The sequence below is a fragment of the Ochotona princeps genome, chromosome 4 (assembly GCF_030435755.1).
Source record: "Ochotona princeps isolate mOchPri1 chromosome 4, mOchPri1.hap1, whole genome shotgun sequence".
In the NCBI taxonomy this organism is placed as follows: domain Eukaryota; kingdom Metazoa; phylum Chordata; class Mammalia; order Lagomorpha; family Ochotonidae; genus Ochotona; species Ochotona princeps.
The window spans coordinates 65954018-65971223 of record NC_080835.1 but is presented as its reverse complement, the minus strand read 5'-3'; the positions used below and the strand labels follow the sequence as shown (position 1 = coordinate 65971223).

Genomic DNA, 17206 nt, shown 5'->3' with positions numbered 1-17206 from the left:
TAATACTTGCCAGGGATAAATTCTGGTCCTACTTGAGAGGTGAAAAAGAAAAAGATTGCAAGAGTGTCACTCCTGATTTTACAGTAAGAAAATACTATAATCTAAAATGTCATGTTTGCCTCATCAAGAAGCTAAAGCACAGCACCAAGCAAAGTGAAAGCCTAAATCAGCAGTCAAATTGAGGAGAGAAAGGACGTGTGAACTGTTTTAACTTTGTTGGGGAATGATGTTGACATGCAGGGAAGAATACAAGAAATAAAACCGGGAAGGAAGAAAATAATTGTAATTATAAAGAAAACTGGGCTAGGGCCTGATGATGGGGGTATCCTGGGTAAATTCACCAACTCCGATGCCAACTTCCTATATGGGCACTGCTTCCTACCCAGTTGCGGCACTTCCAAACCGCCTTCCTTTAAATGGCCTGAGAAAAGAGGAGAGGGTGACCGAGCTTGAGGATCTGTAAACTCATGGGCACAGGGGGCTGTGAGTAATTTAGGGAAGTGGGTCTGGAGATGTGTGGGAGGAAGGAATGCTGAGGGAGAACGTGATAGGTGAGAAGTGACTTCTGGTGACTTTCATCATCCTGGCTACTGCACCTGCAGGTGAATGAGGGGCTGATACTGGGTGGTTTAGAGGAGGGAAACTGGAGGACTTTTTAGGGTCAAACCAATACACTTGCTCACAAAGGAGACCTGGACTGGGATTGTTGGTATCAACTACCACCTGCAGGAATGCACAAAAGCCATGACTGGGTAGCTTACCAAGCATGGCTATGTCACAGTACCTGCCAGTGAGTGTTGGGGCAGGGGTTGGACCATGATATACTGGGCCATGACACTAACTAGCTTATAAAAACTGGGTTTGGGAGCAGATTTTGTGGGGAATCATGGGTTCACCCCTGTAAGACTGCCATGCCAGCTGGTTTGTTTGAGGGCTGGGGTGATGAAAGGCTCAGCTAGACATGATCATGGAACTTAACAATATTCATGGGGACTGGGGCAGGAAACAGGTCAGCCTTTCCAAGCTGTAGTACCTGCAGGCACACTCAAGAATTGGATGTGGGGCGGGCCAATCTACAACATCCACTACGACACAAAAGGCAGATACTAGGGGCAGACTGTGCTGAGTAAGAATGTGACACCTGCTGGCAAGCATGAGATCTGCTTCTGGGAATGGGTCTGGTGGGGGAACTTGGATAACTCTCCTGGTGCGTCATTGCTTCCATTGGTGAGCACATAAGATAGGGCTGGATGTTGATCAGTCCAGTCAGGGCTGCTTCTCTTGTTGGCAGGTATGTGGGTTGTCTTTGTAGGGGGTAAACCAGGCAGGACCAGGCCAAACCACAGCACACGGGCATGTGTGGAAGCCAGGATGGGATGCAGGCCATGATGAGCTAGGCAAGGCTATCACCCCTACTGGTTTGCATGAAAGCCAGGGATGAGAGCCAGTTAGGCAAAGCTAGGCTAGAGCACCCATCAGTGAGAGTTGGAACTGGGGCAGACCATGCAAGGCTACAGCATTGATGGCAAAAGCCAAGCTGGGTGATGGTTATGCCTGGCTGGATTGGCATGAACAATCACTGGCATGAGCAAGATCTGTGGCTAGGAGTAAGCTTGGTCAGGGAGCTAAGGGGACAGTCATGCCGGGCTGTGCTTCCCACTAGTGAGAATAGGAGATAGAATGCAGGCAATGAACTGGGATGGACATGGCTGCAGTATCCTTTGGTGTGGGTGTGGACTGGTTCTGGGGTGTGCCACACTGGGCTAGGCTCTAGCACCTCCTGGTGTTCACAAGAGCCAGGGTAGTTGTAGGAGAGGCTGGTTAGCTAGAGAGCCAGACTGGGCTAAGCAATGTTATCCACTGGTTAGTGTATGAGCAGAGTAAGTGCAGGCTGGTTGGCCTTTGCTGCAGCATCAGCTGGAAGATGTTGGGACTGGGGGCAATTCCTGTCAGGCTAGACTGTAGATCCATTGGTTCTATAGGTGTGGGATCCAGAGCTGGGAATAGGTCCAGTGGGGAGACTGTGGCTACTCCTCAGATGGCTGCAGCTCCCACTGGTGAGCATGAGAACCATGGCCTGCAGCAGACCTGGCTAGACAGGCAGTGACATCTGCCAGCATGAGTGTAGGCTGGGTAGTAGAGCTGGGTGGGTTGAGCTTGGCTGCAATGCCCATGGTATGTACAGGAAGGAATTAAATGGAATGTGGAGTGGGTTAGACTCAGCTGCTGCACATACAGTTTACTTAAGCAGTATCCTCAGAACATTGGGGACCCTGGGATGACATCAGGTAGCTGCCCCCTTCTTGGGTTGTGCTGCTGAGAGCAGCCCTCTCCCCTTCTCTACCCACTTTCCACAGATACGGGAAGAAACAAAGATACTGGAAAGAGTTGTCTCATCCACTTTCCCCTGTCCTTTGACCCTCCCTACCCTAACCTGTGGCCCACATGGGCATGCATCCCTCTCAATTATGTAAACGCCATCAAAAAATGAAAGAATTTATTATTAAAAAAGTTTATGGAAAGAGCTGTGTGGTCAGGGCTATAGGAATATGGGCTATTTACAGGCGTTTGATAAGAAATACATGTAAAATGTGATCCAATTGCAGAACCTTCTCTCATGTAAAGAAAATGAATGGCTGGTACTGTGATGTAGTATGCTAAGTCACCCCTTGGGATTCCCACATCTCACCTCAGAGTTCTTGGTTTAAGTCCTAGTTGTCCTGTTTTATACTTCTGACTCAGCTTCCTGTTAATGTACCCAGGAGTTAACAAGATGATGACCCAAGCATTTGTGTTCCTTCCACCCATTTACGTGATCTAAATAGAGTCCCTCGCTCTTGATTTTGGTCTGTCCTATCCTGGGCTGTCACAGGCATTTGTGGAGTGAAACAGTAAATTAAGGATCTCTCTCCCTGTCTCTCTCCTTCTCCCTCTCTCTCTCTTACGTGTGTGTGTGTGCGTGTGTGTGTGTGTGTGTGTGTGTGTAAGTCTGTTTCCCCCAACACTCAGTCCCTCTTTCAAATAGGTAAATATATCTTTTATCAAAAACTGTAATTGTATGAGTTGTTTGGAACTGGAAAAAAAAAAAAGCAATTGCACCTCAACCCCTGCCAGCAATGATTAGGTACCTTTGAGATACAGGAAAGACTTTCACCATCATGCTTTTCAGGCACTGAACTGTTACTCCAAACTAGAACATTGCATTTGTACAAATCAGAATGTTTTTGCCATTAGAAAAGGAGCAGGAAATTTACTCTTGCTCCACTTCCCTGCCAATAGACAGTTGGAGGACCATGCATGTGAAGAGTAAGAAGTCCAGTTGTACATTAGTCTCTGTGTTAGCCATCAGACATTCTTTACCACTAGGGGAGAACCTGAAATCTGGAAAATTCCTCACACCTGACCATTAGTTGTGCAGGACCTGCAGAAAGTGGAATACAGAATAACAACCCTCCCGTGCCCTTCTCTAGATCCATCCATTCTGCATAATAACATAATAACAGGAAAATTAAAAATTCTTTAGTGACATGTCAAATTAGAATAACACTATAAAGCTTTGATGCAATTAAAATCATAGAAAGCTATACAACAACAACGGAGGGTAACCCATAGGTAGAAAAAATACGATAGATGAGCAGCATGTGAAATATTCACAAATCATTTTATGAGTTGCAAAATAAATCTCAATATATTAAAAATGTTTAAAGAATACGAAGTATATTATTTATATCAGAAACAGAAAATAATAGAAACACCTGGAAAGCCCCCAAATATCTGACATAAAAACCACACTTCTAAATATTCCTTGGATAAAGTAGCAAAAGTATTTGCAAATATTTTGAACTGAGTGGAATAAGAATAAAACATTCAAAATAGAGTTTAAAAAATAAATTGATAATATGAAATGATTTTATTGGAGAATGAGAATGGTCTAAAATTAGTGATGTAACATTTTGTCCTCTGGAGTTAATGAAAAGAAATTCAAATGTAATGATAGGGGAGAAAATAATAAACATAAAAGCCCACTGAAATAGAAGGCAGAAAGTGGAGAAAATCAAGTGGAAAAATGGTTTTTGGAAAAATATCAGTACAGTTGTTAAAACTGTACTGTACATCACTTTACGTGGTCAGCTGTTAACCTGATACTAATATCTGTCAGGGCTATGCCTGGAGATGTTGGAAAATTCTTACTGCTTATGTAGGCTGTTTCTAGGTTAGGAAGTCTATCTTTGCAATTGATACCAATGTTTCTGCAAAGAAAGAATGAAAGAGAAAGAGAACTTTCATTGGCAAGTAATAAATTGATTATAAGAATGTAGGAACACTCAAGTTGAGCCAAAATGATGTAAAATACTGAAGTCTATATTTGGAAACAAGATCAAGTTGCTTACTATGTGAGGGGAACTAAAGACATATCATATGGAGAGAAGTATCGTGAACTTAGAGTCAGGAGATTCCGTTTTAATGTAATCATATATGGAATCTTGGTTCAGAATCACTTCTCCAAAAAACTTAGCTTCTTTATTTTAAGATCAAATTATAGGACGAGATCATTTCCAGTACTGAATGAGGATTATTACAAAGGGGTGCTTCCTAAATATGTTTCTTCTGATTCTGAAGTTCAAAAATCTTTGCAATGAGTCTTGAGAAGACTGATGACCTGTGTAATTTATCTTCATGCAGAGCACGCTTAGTTTACCAGGACACAGTTATACTAACCTATTTGTCTCTTAAGTGTCTTTGTTTGAATGCCTTTTTTGCACTTGCTTTATATGGATCTGTATTTGGTTTAACTTGTAGCCACAAAAAGTAAGTGAAGTTCAAGCCAGGGATTTCAAATCAGTGATTTCTTTTTTTTTTTTTTTTCAAATATGGAAGTTCAAAATTTTTTGTTGAATTGTCAATTGTTAATGTGAAGGTTTCCAGGGTCTTGGTTTTATACAGGCATTTTGGTCCCAATTTGGGCGAGCTCAAATCCATCACTTCTGACTAATCATGTGTTTTACAATTCTATGCCAAACATTTTCAAAACTAAAACCTCATCCAGGATTTGGTACAGGCATATCGCTATTGCTTACGTTTTTTTTTCTTTATGGAATCTGATTAACTGTACTGTATGTATGGCAAAAAATTTTTTTGCTCCTAAATTGGACAGTACTTTTTTCTTTGCCTCAAGATTTCTATGTCTTATTTACCTAATATCTTGCTAGAGCAGAAAGCCATGCATCAACTATATAATTTCATAAACTAAAGCATATTATAGAAGTGATAACATGGTATCTCTTATTTTACAACAGAGGAAGAAGATGGCCAGGAAGGAGCTTAACATTACTGAATGTCATTGAACTAGTTAGGCAGTGACAACACTGTAGAAGGGTTTTAGAGTTTAATTACATTTCAACGATTAAGCAAATATCAGATTACTTTCTATCAGAACTCACAGAACAGATATCATTGTGATTAAGGGATTTTTAGTTACTCCTATTTTCCAAAGCATTTTATTCCTGATTTGGTAAAAGTAAAGGCCATGATGTGAATCCTGAAACTTGTTTGCCACTTGTCATTTTCTCTCTAAGATTAAAGAAACTTTGCTGCGTTTTTTCTCATGGGGAAAGGACTTGCATCAAAGCTTGCTTATTTCCGTTGATAAATGCATACATTGTTCTTCTGATGAATTGCTATCTATAAGGACACTGCTACAGAAAACTTTTAGTACTGCCATTTCCCATTTGACTTTAGTAATATGTCTTTGTTAAGCTTACAGCAATTTCTTATCCTCATTGTTATGCTAGATTATTGTGACATTTTGTGCTTGACAAGATTTATCTAGGGTCTGATTTACTCTAGGATAAAAAAATAGCTTTGTATTATTCATTTTTGTTGGTTTTTTGTTCTCTATTTTGACAATCCTAGATGCAAAAATGTTGTTTTGATACTTGTAGAAATTCTGAAATCATCAAAATGACATTAATAAGGTTGTGTGATTAAAAAGACACTGAATAATTTGGCAGAGAATAATCTAAACACAGTGTTTCCTGGATATATTTTACAATCAATTATTTTTATTTTCCTAATTGTTCCTGTGAAGAAAAGGTGGAATATTTTCCCCAGAGAATGACTTCTGCACGAAAAAAGATGGAAATGCTGTGCATAGTATCAGGTAAATAGTAAGGGAACTTTTGAAGTTGCTTTCCTATTGATAAGACAAGCATGTTCTTAAAGGTAACAGATTGCTGATGCTGAATGACACAAACAAAAGTTGATGTATCTAATGTTTCCTTCAAAGCTACCGCAAACTCCGTGCTGTCTCCTCTCCTTCTTCCAGTCGGCCCTCACTCAATGTAGAGCTGGTACCTCCCCTCTTATTTCAGAAGGAAGTAGAAGTAACCAGGTAGGAACAGACTAATTTTCCAAGACCATACTTGCAAGCATTGACAGAAGGCTACTGTCTCCTCTGCCTCTATAGAGGCACAGAGCAGGTTCCGTCCCCAGACATTGCCATGGGCCAACTCTCCATAAAGTCTCAGAGCTGAAATCTGAACACATTTGCAGTGCCAGGTTTCCCCTTTCACTATAGAGTCTTTATTTGTGTCTGTATTTTTTTTAATTACAACACACATATTTTAACTAATATTCTCTTTCTCTGAAAGAAAAAATAAAAATTCTCAGTTCCTGGGAACAAGATCATGAAGCAGATTGTGCATCACTGCATGTGGCCTGTGATGTTGGCGTTCCATATCAGAGTACCAGTTAGACTCCTGGCTGTTCGGCTTCCTCTTGAGCTTCTTGATAACACGCCTGGGAAAGAAGCAGATATCTGGGCCCAAGCACTTGGGTCTGTAATATAGACATAAGAGATCCAGAAGGAGTTATAGACCCCTGGCTTCCATCTAACCTATTAGTGAAATGAAACTGCAAAGGTAAGGCCATCTTTTTTCCATTCTGCCTCTCTATCCCTCTTGCTCTTAAAGAAAGCAAATCTTGGTCCCAGAACGATAGCATAGTGGCTGAAGTCCTTATCTTGCATGTGCTTGGATCCCATATGGGTGCAGGCTCACATCCAGGCTGTTCAACTTTCCATCCTACTCCCAGCCTATGGCCTGGGAAAGTAGTTGAGGACAACTCAAAGCCTTGGGACCCTGCAATCGCATGGGAGACCCAGAAGCTCCTGGTTCCTGTTTTCAGAGCAGCTCTTGGTGAGTGAACCAATCGATGGAAGCTCTTTTTCTTTGTCTCTCTTCTCTGTAAAATCTGACTGTTCAATAAAAATAAATAAATCTTTAAAAAAATGAATCAAAAACAAAAGAAAGATAGCAAATGTTTTAAAAATGTCCCATGTTTCTTCTGATCTCAAATTCCTTTCTTGCTTTCCACTTATCTCCTCCCTATTTAGTCAGAACTTTTCAGAAACACTACTGGAACTAACTGCATTGTCTGCAGATTGTGTTCTGCTAAAGCTGCTATTGTTCAAGTTGTAAGCATCCTCATGCTTTTACACCCAAAAGACACTTTTCTCTCTTCATTTTATGGATCCGTTAAAAGTGTTTGAAATATTTTTCTGCTCCCTGCTTCTTAGATTGTGTTACTAGTGTGATCTTGTAATTTTCGTATGCCTGTTTCTGTTTTCTCTCTAACCACTGACACTGCCTTTTGGCAAACCGTTTGGTGTCTGTTCTTAACCATGGGCCATCCCAAGCTTTTACCATCTTTTCTTCAATATTATATTCAGTGTTGGGCATGGCCTTATTTACTCCCATGATTTCAAATAATCTCCATATAGTAAAGGAGCCTAACATATCCCCCAAATAACTTTAATACAAGTCTATTTCCTGTGTCAGCAATAGCAATGGCCTCCTTAATATATTTGCTCCTAGGACTCATACCTGACTGTAACTTTAAAAAAAAGTACATATGTACGCAACCCTGTAGGCCATTAATGGTCACTGTTGTTTTTCCTCTGAAATAAATCTGGCATGAGCCTGTTCACCAGCAACTCTCTTGCAACCTTTCTGGTTGGAATCACTTTCATCTCTCATCCAAAATTTTACAAACATACTATGTAGAAATCATTGCCTCAACAATTCATGAATCATAGCAATGAAGGTAACTTTTGATAATTTCAATATGTTAAAATTATTCTGCAACCCAGATTAAAACTATTTAAAGTGTTTCCAAAACACTTGGGATTCTGCCGATTTTTTGATGTTTCCTTCATCCTCATGTTGTACCAGGTTCCTTTTATTTGTCATTTTAGCATTTCTAGTCACCTTTCTAACCTTGAGATAGGACAATATTCTCCTGCCGCAAGACCTTTGAATTCTCTCTACCTGATTCACAAAATACTTGCCTCCAAGTATTTCTGTGGCTGGTACATTCTATGAATTCAGCGTCAAGTTGCACCTCAGTTCCTCAGAGAACATCTCTGAATCAGTACATTTTCCTAACAAATTCTTTATAAAAATACCTTTTATTTCACATTAGAGTTCTCAACTGAATTTTTAAAAAATATTTATTTTTTTTTTTTATTTTGGAAAGTCAGATGTACACAGAGAGAAGGAGAGACAGAGAAGAAGCTCTTCTGTCTGCTGATTCACTCCCCAAGTGGCTGCAATGGCAGGAGCTGATCTGATCTGAAGCCAGGAGCCAGCAGTCAGGAGCTTCTTCTGGGTCTCCATTTGGATGCAGGGTCCCAAGGCTTTGGGTTGTCATTGAATGCTTTCCCAGGCCACAAGCAGGGAGTTGGGTGGAAAGTGGCTTTTCCAGAGTTAGAACTGGTGCCCATATGAGATCCCAGTGGATGCAAGGCTAGGACTTTAGCCACTAAGCTACCATGCTGGGCCCCACAGCTAATTTTTTGCTTATTTCTTTTTTTCCTGGTTTACTTGAATTTTTCCTACACCACTAGATTATAAGATTTTTTAATGGCACATCCCTAGGATGTCATGTAATTCTATGCTAAGAGTGTTAGTGAATTAATATAAAATCTATTAATAATCAAAGCTACAAGTTCAGATAGTTATTAGCACTAGTGCCTTTTATGGTTGAGAAAAATGCAGTTTTAAGGGAGAATACAAAATTTGCAATGAGTATAGGAGGTATCCTTAGGAAGTTCATGAACTTTGTCTATTGCGATAAATTACAGGAGTAATTTGCATCAAAATAGATATGTTTTCTAATTTTTAAAATTTATGTGAGAGAAAGAAAGGTCAGCAATCCCATCAGTTGGCTCATCCCCCAGTGGTCCTCAAAGGCCAGGGAATGGGCATTTGAAGCCAGGAATCTTGAGTTCAACCCTGGTCTTCCACATGGATTGCAGGAACACATTGCTGTCTCTCAGGCTGTGAATTACTGGGGAGTTAGAATCAGGAGTCAGGGCCAACACACATGCCCCTCTAATACTTGGATGCCTTAACCAGTATCATTCCCAGGGCAAATGTCCAACTGTAAATTCATTTTTTATCTGCACTTTACATGAACTTTCAGAAGTACCCTTGTATAATTAGATGCACATCCAGGGCTAAAACCTGTCATCTAAATGATATGATTTGTCATTTGCTTGTTTCTGGTGGCTAGACTTTTGTTTTATTTTCTATGTTTGTTCAACATTTGGATCTGATATTTTGTGCTATTGTAGAAGGCTGATTTTAGCCTTCTAAATAGTTATATCAATACCCTTAATGATAATCACATTGCCTTTGTTTAACTTGGTTAAAAATCCCTCTGTTAACTAGTTTGTGCTGCATATTGGTACCTCATTCTGCATCATAAGCCTGTCTTCCAGGACCTCATATTTGGGACTCTTGCCATTACTTTGTAGAAAATTGTGTCCCTAGGTCTCCCTAAGTCCCTATTTTCTTAGTTGTAAAATGAGGAGTTTGGATTATGAGACAGGAATTCTCTTCATATTCAAAAGTTCACTAAAAATAAGGATAACTCATATTCCTTTATTGGTGTTTGGGGATTTTTAGTTTACTGATCCTTTAAGTCGTATCACTTCTCTGCTACTAAAACACATTAATCCTACAAACACTTGGAAGATTTCCCACATTGTGGAAGGAACATGCCTTAGGTTATTACTTACAGCACATGATTTCTGTATTACTTGAGAGACTATGATTCAATTTCCATAGATTAATATTTTACTGTACAATAAGATGCTGTGATAACCCAGGAGATGGTTGCCTGCTTCGGAATTTTCAATTATACAACATTTTAATCTAGTAAACATTTAATGAATGATTATGATGTGCCAGGATCTGTGTTAGGTGCTAGAACCTGTTCAATATATAGGCTCTGTATTCTGCAAGTACAAGATTTAGTGGGACAGATAGAACCAATGAATATATTTAACAAATGCAGACTGTTATTCTAGCTGAATCTAACAACAGCAGGAGCAAAAAGTACAGCTGTGGAAATATGGGCAAATAGGATTCTCATGGTAGAACTGTTATTCTAGGGAATTCTGCTTTAGAAGAAAAAAACTCAGGGTGCATATTTAAAGCTGGTCACAATCCAATATGTGAAAAGCAGTCCAGAAACACACAGACCCCCTTGTGGCATCCCATCTGATTGCTGGAGCCGACTTCAAGGCATTTCTCTGGCTTTTAAACTTACCTCATTCCATAACCCCGGGATTTCTGCTTCTCCAAGCAAGTTCAGCCTTGTCATCACCAGCAGAGAAGCAATCTGTTGTCCATTCCTGGAGCCCTGAGGACCGGCCTTGCTACCACCCTTCTGCTTAGACTGTTTCTGGGCTGCCAAGTTGGCACCTCATGGCAGGGCACACAGGTCAGGGCAGCCTTCTTAGCAGGGTGGCAAAGCGGAGGCTTGTGTAGTAGAGAGAAGCAGAAACCACACTGGCCAATACAGCCAAGAAGTCACTCTGGAAGATGTAATTAATCTGTACCTGAGAAGTGAGACAGGCTCACAATGTATGGAATGTAATGATTTGGATTTGTCCCTGGCCAGAATTCTCTCACATGCAAGAGATTGGCTATGAGCATCAGTAGTATTTTGCTAATAAAGAAAAGAATTCAGGAATGGTGAGTTTAGAACAATTGGATTTGCTTTTTAAAAGCCCTCTACACTCAACTGTCTGTACAAGAAGGAGCCTTTATATACTATATTGTAGTTTATAAAACATAAATTCACTTTCCTTTGGGGGAGATAGTATTATTACTACTCTGTTGTAAGCGAGGAAATTGAAGCTTGAAGAGATTCTGCAACTTTCCTAGTTTCACAAATGTCACGAGGTAGCTTCAAGTCATGATTGCAGGTTCTCCAAAGCCAGATCTCATCGCTCTTGTGCTGATTCGTCTTCCTCCTTACAAAGAAAACTAGTGTCTAGATTGTTAGCATCAGCAGCAGGTGATTTGTGTCACCTTTACCTCTTCCTCACTTAGTTCTGAAGTCAGTGCCTGCCCAATCAGGCTGACTCGTAAGAGCCCCAGGCACATCAGCACAGGCTTAAGAATCCATTAACTTTGTTGGTCTAACCTTATGGACAAACCCCTCCAGTTTTTGGTCCAATTTCTTTTCTATCAGAGATTCCTCTCAATCCATTACTCTAAACGTCTGTCTCCTATTTGAACTTCAGTTTTCTGTTTGTTTTTGTCAACTTATTCTTTTGGGAGAGCCTCGTGCTGTAGCAAGCAGCATGCATGAGAAAGTGTTTAGAATCATCACTAATCTTGACAATTCCTGATTCTTTGCTGGGAGGAGAGTACATTATGCTTTATCTCTGTAAGTGTATCCATTCATTATACTAAGTCTTTCTCTGCACTCTTTTGGAAACAGAACAAAATACAGATTGTGCAACACTCCGCTCTGTTGTGTATTAATCTCTAAGATGGATGTTAATGGCATTTACCTGACAGGATTTCTGCACATATTACATGAATCAATTCATGCGATGCACTTAGAATTCAGTTCTGGACAGTTTCTCAATAAGTACTAGCTGTGGCTTTAGGATGTTAATGGTAATTTAACTATGGACTTTATTTTTGGAGGAAGCTTCTCTTAGCCTCACACTGCTTTGTCTTTCTTGTTTTGTAGCCTGCAAACAATTATTTGCTCCTAAATATCACAAATAAATCTTACTCATTCTTTAAAAGGTATCCGATCACATTTGTATTCCAACAGTAAAATCTAATTATCCATAGAAAAACTACTCTGTGCCAGGCCCAGTGCTAGGTGCAACACATTCAGGAATTGAGGAGGACCACTGCTCTGTCTGTAGTTCCTCAGTGCTCTTTTGTTCATGCCTACTATTTTTTTTATCGACTAAGTCACTATTACTACAGATATTTTGTTTTGTTTTATGTTACATAGTTATTTACATATAGAGTAAAAGAAAGTTGCTAGGGAGGAAATGCACTAATAAATGATACATCTCCCTTGGCTTAAAAAAAACTTGCATAAAGTGTATTGAGTGTGTTGAATAAATGGATGAATCAATGTATGTATGTAGAGATGTGCTTTTTTTTGTTCCTTATACCCTTCTAAGAGGGTTAAATGCGAAAGAAGCATGTTCCTAAAGTCCCTTTCTGTTGCTATGACATCTATCTGCAGTGCCCTCCAATACCTACCATTTACTTTGCAGCGTTACACAAGAAACACCCAATTTCACTGCTAATACTTGATAACAGAAACACTGCTGAGGATTTGGAAGAGTTAATTTCATACAGAAAATCTCAGTGGGGGAATGAAAGACCCACAGAAAGAAGGGAAGGACCAGAGTCGGTGATTGCAGGGCTGTCACAGTGGACAGGCTCTCCTAAGCCAAGAGGGCATCTCAGAGAGACTGCTACAGGACAGTGATGGAAAGCATCAGGCAGAATGTAGCACGTTGGGTTCAACTGCCTTACAGATTTCATTACCCAGTAAATTCATAGGGGTTAGAATTCTCAGATATGCTTTTTCACTAATCACTTTTATGAAAACAGATAAAATACAATCTTAAGTAGCCTTGAGAACAATAGGCAAATGATTGCATACCTGCCCCACTCTATTTATTTTTGTTCAGTATGTTTAGTTGTTCTTTTGGTGTAGCTGCAAAAGTATGTTTAGCTATTGAAAAAAACACCTGAAAATTAATAAAAATACAAAGTAAAGTTCATTATAGTCCTGCCAACCAGTGATATCTATTGCTAACATTGTTTTCATCTTTCCTCTTCACCTTTATTAATAGAAACAGAGGCATGCACATCATTACCACACTGTGCTGGCTGCTGTTTACAAAGAGCATTTATGTTAATATCTTGGTTTCCTTACTTCTGAGGGGTCCATTTCTGGTTGAAGACTCCCATTTTAGAAATGAAGAAAGGAAGACTCAGAAAGGCTATATGGTGTGTCGCAAATCAGGAATGGTAACGGGAAGATTCCAATTATGTTTTAGAACAGGTTTTCTTCCACCAGTCCAGCTTATTACTTATCACTCTGAGCACAATGGTCTTGTCTAAGAAAATCCCTGCCATTCTAGATGTCAGATCACAGTCTTCAGTTGATTCTCTAATGATTCCAAATGATCACCTTCACCCAAGGCCTCCTGTCCTAGAGCCAACGAAATCCTTTGTGGTCATTGTTGTCTAGGCACTCAGCTTCTACGAATCAATGACATGTCTTTAGTCTCTTCAGAAAAGTATCTGAGCCTGGGTCTCTCCATGTTATTTATTATAATAAAATGTTTTTATCTTGCTTATGGTAAAAGACTGCATGATGCAGTGAAAAGTACTCAGTAGATCCGGGTTCAAAACATAATGTCCTCTATTAAAGTCTGTACAGACACGCAAGTTTTGTTTCTTTTATGTGCAGCTTGCTTTTCTATAGAAAATGGAATGATAGTTTCTCTAGGGTTACTGTGGGAATATAGTGAAATAATAATCATGAAAGAAGGCATTTTCATGTGTTGTATTCACTACTGTTTGTGTATTTTCATTGCTTAGTGTGGTTGCAGATGCCCACTAATTATCTCCTGAATTAACAAATGAATAAATACATTTTTCAAATATATAAGAGTAGGTGAATTATGCTGAGACGAATATTTGGCATATAATCAGAGCACCTGATTGAAGTTCTGGTTACTCTTCTTTTGCAAAGCTTCCTGTTGATGCATTCCTAGGGAGGCTGCAGTTGATGATTCAGTTACTTGGTTCTCTCTCACCCATGTGGGAGACCCAGAATGAGTTCTGGGATCCTGGCTTTGTCCAGGGCATTTCAGGAGTAAATTAGCAAATGGAAGATTTTTCTGTCTTTTTCTGTATTTCTCCTTTTCTCTCTGTTTGTCTTTCTGTTTCAAATAAAAATGAAGATAAATTTGAAATAAAATAAAAAATAAGTAAATAATTGGGTAACAGTGTCAATTGCTTAAATATTTGTTGTACCTTGTCCTGACACTTTTCTAGGTCCTAGAAGTAGAATCAGGTATAGTCCATGCAGGACAGACAGGGAACAATGTTAAGAAAATGTCTAGTAAGCAAGATATACATAGTGTGTGTGTACAAGGTAGATGAGTGGATATAGGAAAGTAATTCTAGTATATGGACTAGGGCATTCCTTCTTGGGTAAAATACCATCCATAAAAGTAACATGTGAAAAAATTCTAAGCACAGGCCTTCGTACTTACTAGTCGCTCAAATAGCTAATTTTCATACTATAGAACATCCTCCCGCCACCATCCAAGTTAGAGTGCTCATGTTCTATTGTAGTACTAGGCTTACTGATAGACACAAATCTAGTCTTTTCTTTGCCCATATCTGATCTCCTTCTAGAAACACAATAAGCATCATTACAACTTGTTCTCTTATTCAGAGTAATAACTCTTCAACTCCTTTTCCTTGCCAAAAACTTCTTTACAAACTTCAGAACAGGTTAGAATCCTTTGTTAAATGCTGGTATGAATTTTTAAAAAAGCATTAAACTGAACTTGTCACTTATTAATAGTAATCAAAATCATGATGAATTGTTACTAAAAATTGCTACAGACCTGTGACTGTGCTAATGCAATCCACTGGGTTTTTTCAACAAGATGTTACATAGAGTGTGGAAAAGGTCAGAGGTAATCTTAGAGATTTAAGCCATATCATTCTGTTTTAAAGAAAAAATACCAAAAAAAAAAAAGACCCCGAATTCAGGAGCAAATGACTGAATAAGGGAATTTATAAATGTTGAAGAGTAGGAAAAAATAACATTACAAATTTAAAAGAGAGATGGGGATTATGGCATAGCAGTTTAAGCCACCACTTATGATGTCTGCATCCTGTATGAATCCGGTTTTAGTATTAGCTGCTGTTAGCCTCTGATCCAAAGTCCTGCTGATATGTCTGGAAAGCATCAAGTAATGACTCAACTACTTGTATTTTTCCCACCCGCATGCAACATCTTGTGGAGTTCCTGATTTTAGCCTGATCCAGACCTGGATGTTGACAGGCTTTTGAGAAATGAAACTGTACCTATTCTCTCTGTCTGCCTTTCTCTCAGTCACTCTGGTTTTCTGTTCAGTAAAATCAATAAATATTTGAAATGAGACAAAAAACCTTTAAAATAATACATGACTGGAGAAAATATTTGTAATGTTCAACTATTTAAAAAATTATGGAGATCCCATACAATTCAGTAATAAAAAGGCAAATAAATTCAATATAAAACATTGTAACTCACAAAAATGTACAAATATTATGTGTTAATAAAAATTAGTATAAAATAGAAAAATGTAAGCAGATTTATGGAAAGAAATATAACTAACCTATAATAGGTATAGAGAATAAAGACGTTCATGTGAAATATTTTTCTACCTACCAGAGTAACAAAGTAATAAAGTTTATAATAAAATTGTGAATAGTTAGTAAAGGTGAGAGTGTAAGGTAACAACTATAGTTGAATTCTCAGTTTCTAGGTAGGTATGTGGTGCTAAAACTATTAGATAGCCAAGTCTTTTATAAAAGAGAAAATCAAACGAAAATGCCCAGGAAAGCAATGTGTTTATGTGGACTGATAAAAAGTATATTTGAAATACAATAACTAGTAAAATACAGAAACCTGCTTAGATGGATGGGTTCCTTAGCATATGGGAAGCATATTTTCTCTGTAAGCATGGGAATACATTCACAGACTGTGACTTCTCTTATGTAATTCCTTTATTTTGGAATTTTCTGACTATTTTCAAAGTAATGGAAGAAGTGCTAAATTATCCTCCACTTTGTTTCCTTTACATGTATTTTAAAACCAAGAAAGAATGTACCAGGCCTTTGAACCTCATTTTACCTTTCTCTTTACTTGCTTCTGGGAACCTGTCTTCCAGTCTAACTAAACATTTAAAGTTTCCTCAGCGTGCTTACTTTTATCTTGCATTTTGCTTTCTTTATCTCCTAAGTGTTATGTCCATGTCCCTTGCCTTATCATTTAAAGATCAACTGAAGCAAAACCTTTTGTAGAAAGCATTTTCTAATTCTTAGAACAGAGGTAAGCTTGCTCTATTTAATTTATAAACCCCTCAAACTTCTTTTACAGGCAGTACCATATTGCTATGATTATTGTTATATTCTCTCTCTTTGATGGATTGAGTTTTAGAGAGCAGGCATTTTTGTACATACTAATAAATAAGAGAGCATAAAATCTGGCGTGGTAACTAAAATACAAGAAAACCTTCAAATGTTTTATGAGTAAATGAATCTTTTGTGATATCACAGTCAGCACCAAGCTCATCTTTTGATACCCCAAGAAATTGTCAATAATCATCAAGAAGATGGTTCTGCAGGAAGACCATATTATTTACTTGTTAACTCTGTTTTTTTACTAATTATCTAATTGGGGATATATTATTGAAATTCTCCATCTCTTATTTTCATTTTGGTGTCCTGTTCCTGTGTACCCAAGGAAGAATAATATTAGGCCTAAAGCACTTGAACCCCCACCACCCATGAGGGAGAGGTACATTAAATTCTGGACTCCTGATTTTGGCAGTGGTTCAGCATGGGATGTTGTGGGCCTTGAGGATTGAGCGAGTACATGGAAAGCATCTTTCTTGGCCTCTCTATCCATCTCACTGATTTTCACACAAATAAAGTAAATAAAAATTAAAAGCAACTTAATTCATCTGAGAGTTGATAGCTTTTTTTTAATAAAATAGGAAAAATATTGCTATTATTTTACCTAGGAATATAATAGACAATATTGTGTTGAGACAGGTGTAAATCTTTCTCTTCCTTAG

The 17206-nt window shown here is 38.5% G+C and overlaps 1 protein-coding gene across 1 annotated transcript in view; it reads right to left on the bottom strand.

The window, feature by feature from the left end:
• TYR (tyrosinase) overlaps positions 1–17206 on the bottom strand; it is a 65691-nt gene that overhangs the window by 18752 nt on the left and 29733 nt on the right. The gene's annotated exons all lie outside the window — the stretch shown is intronic.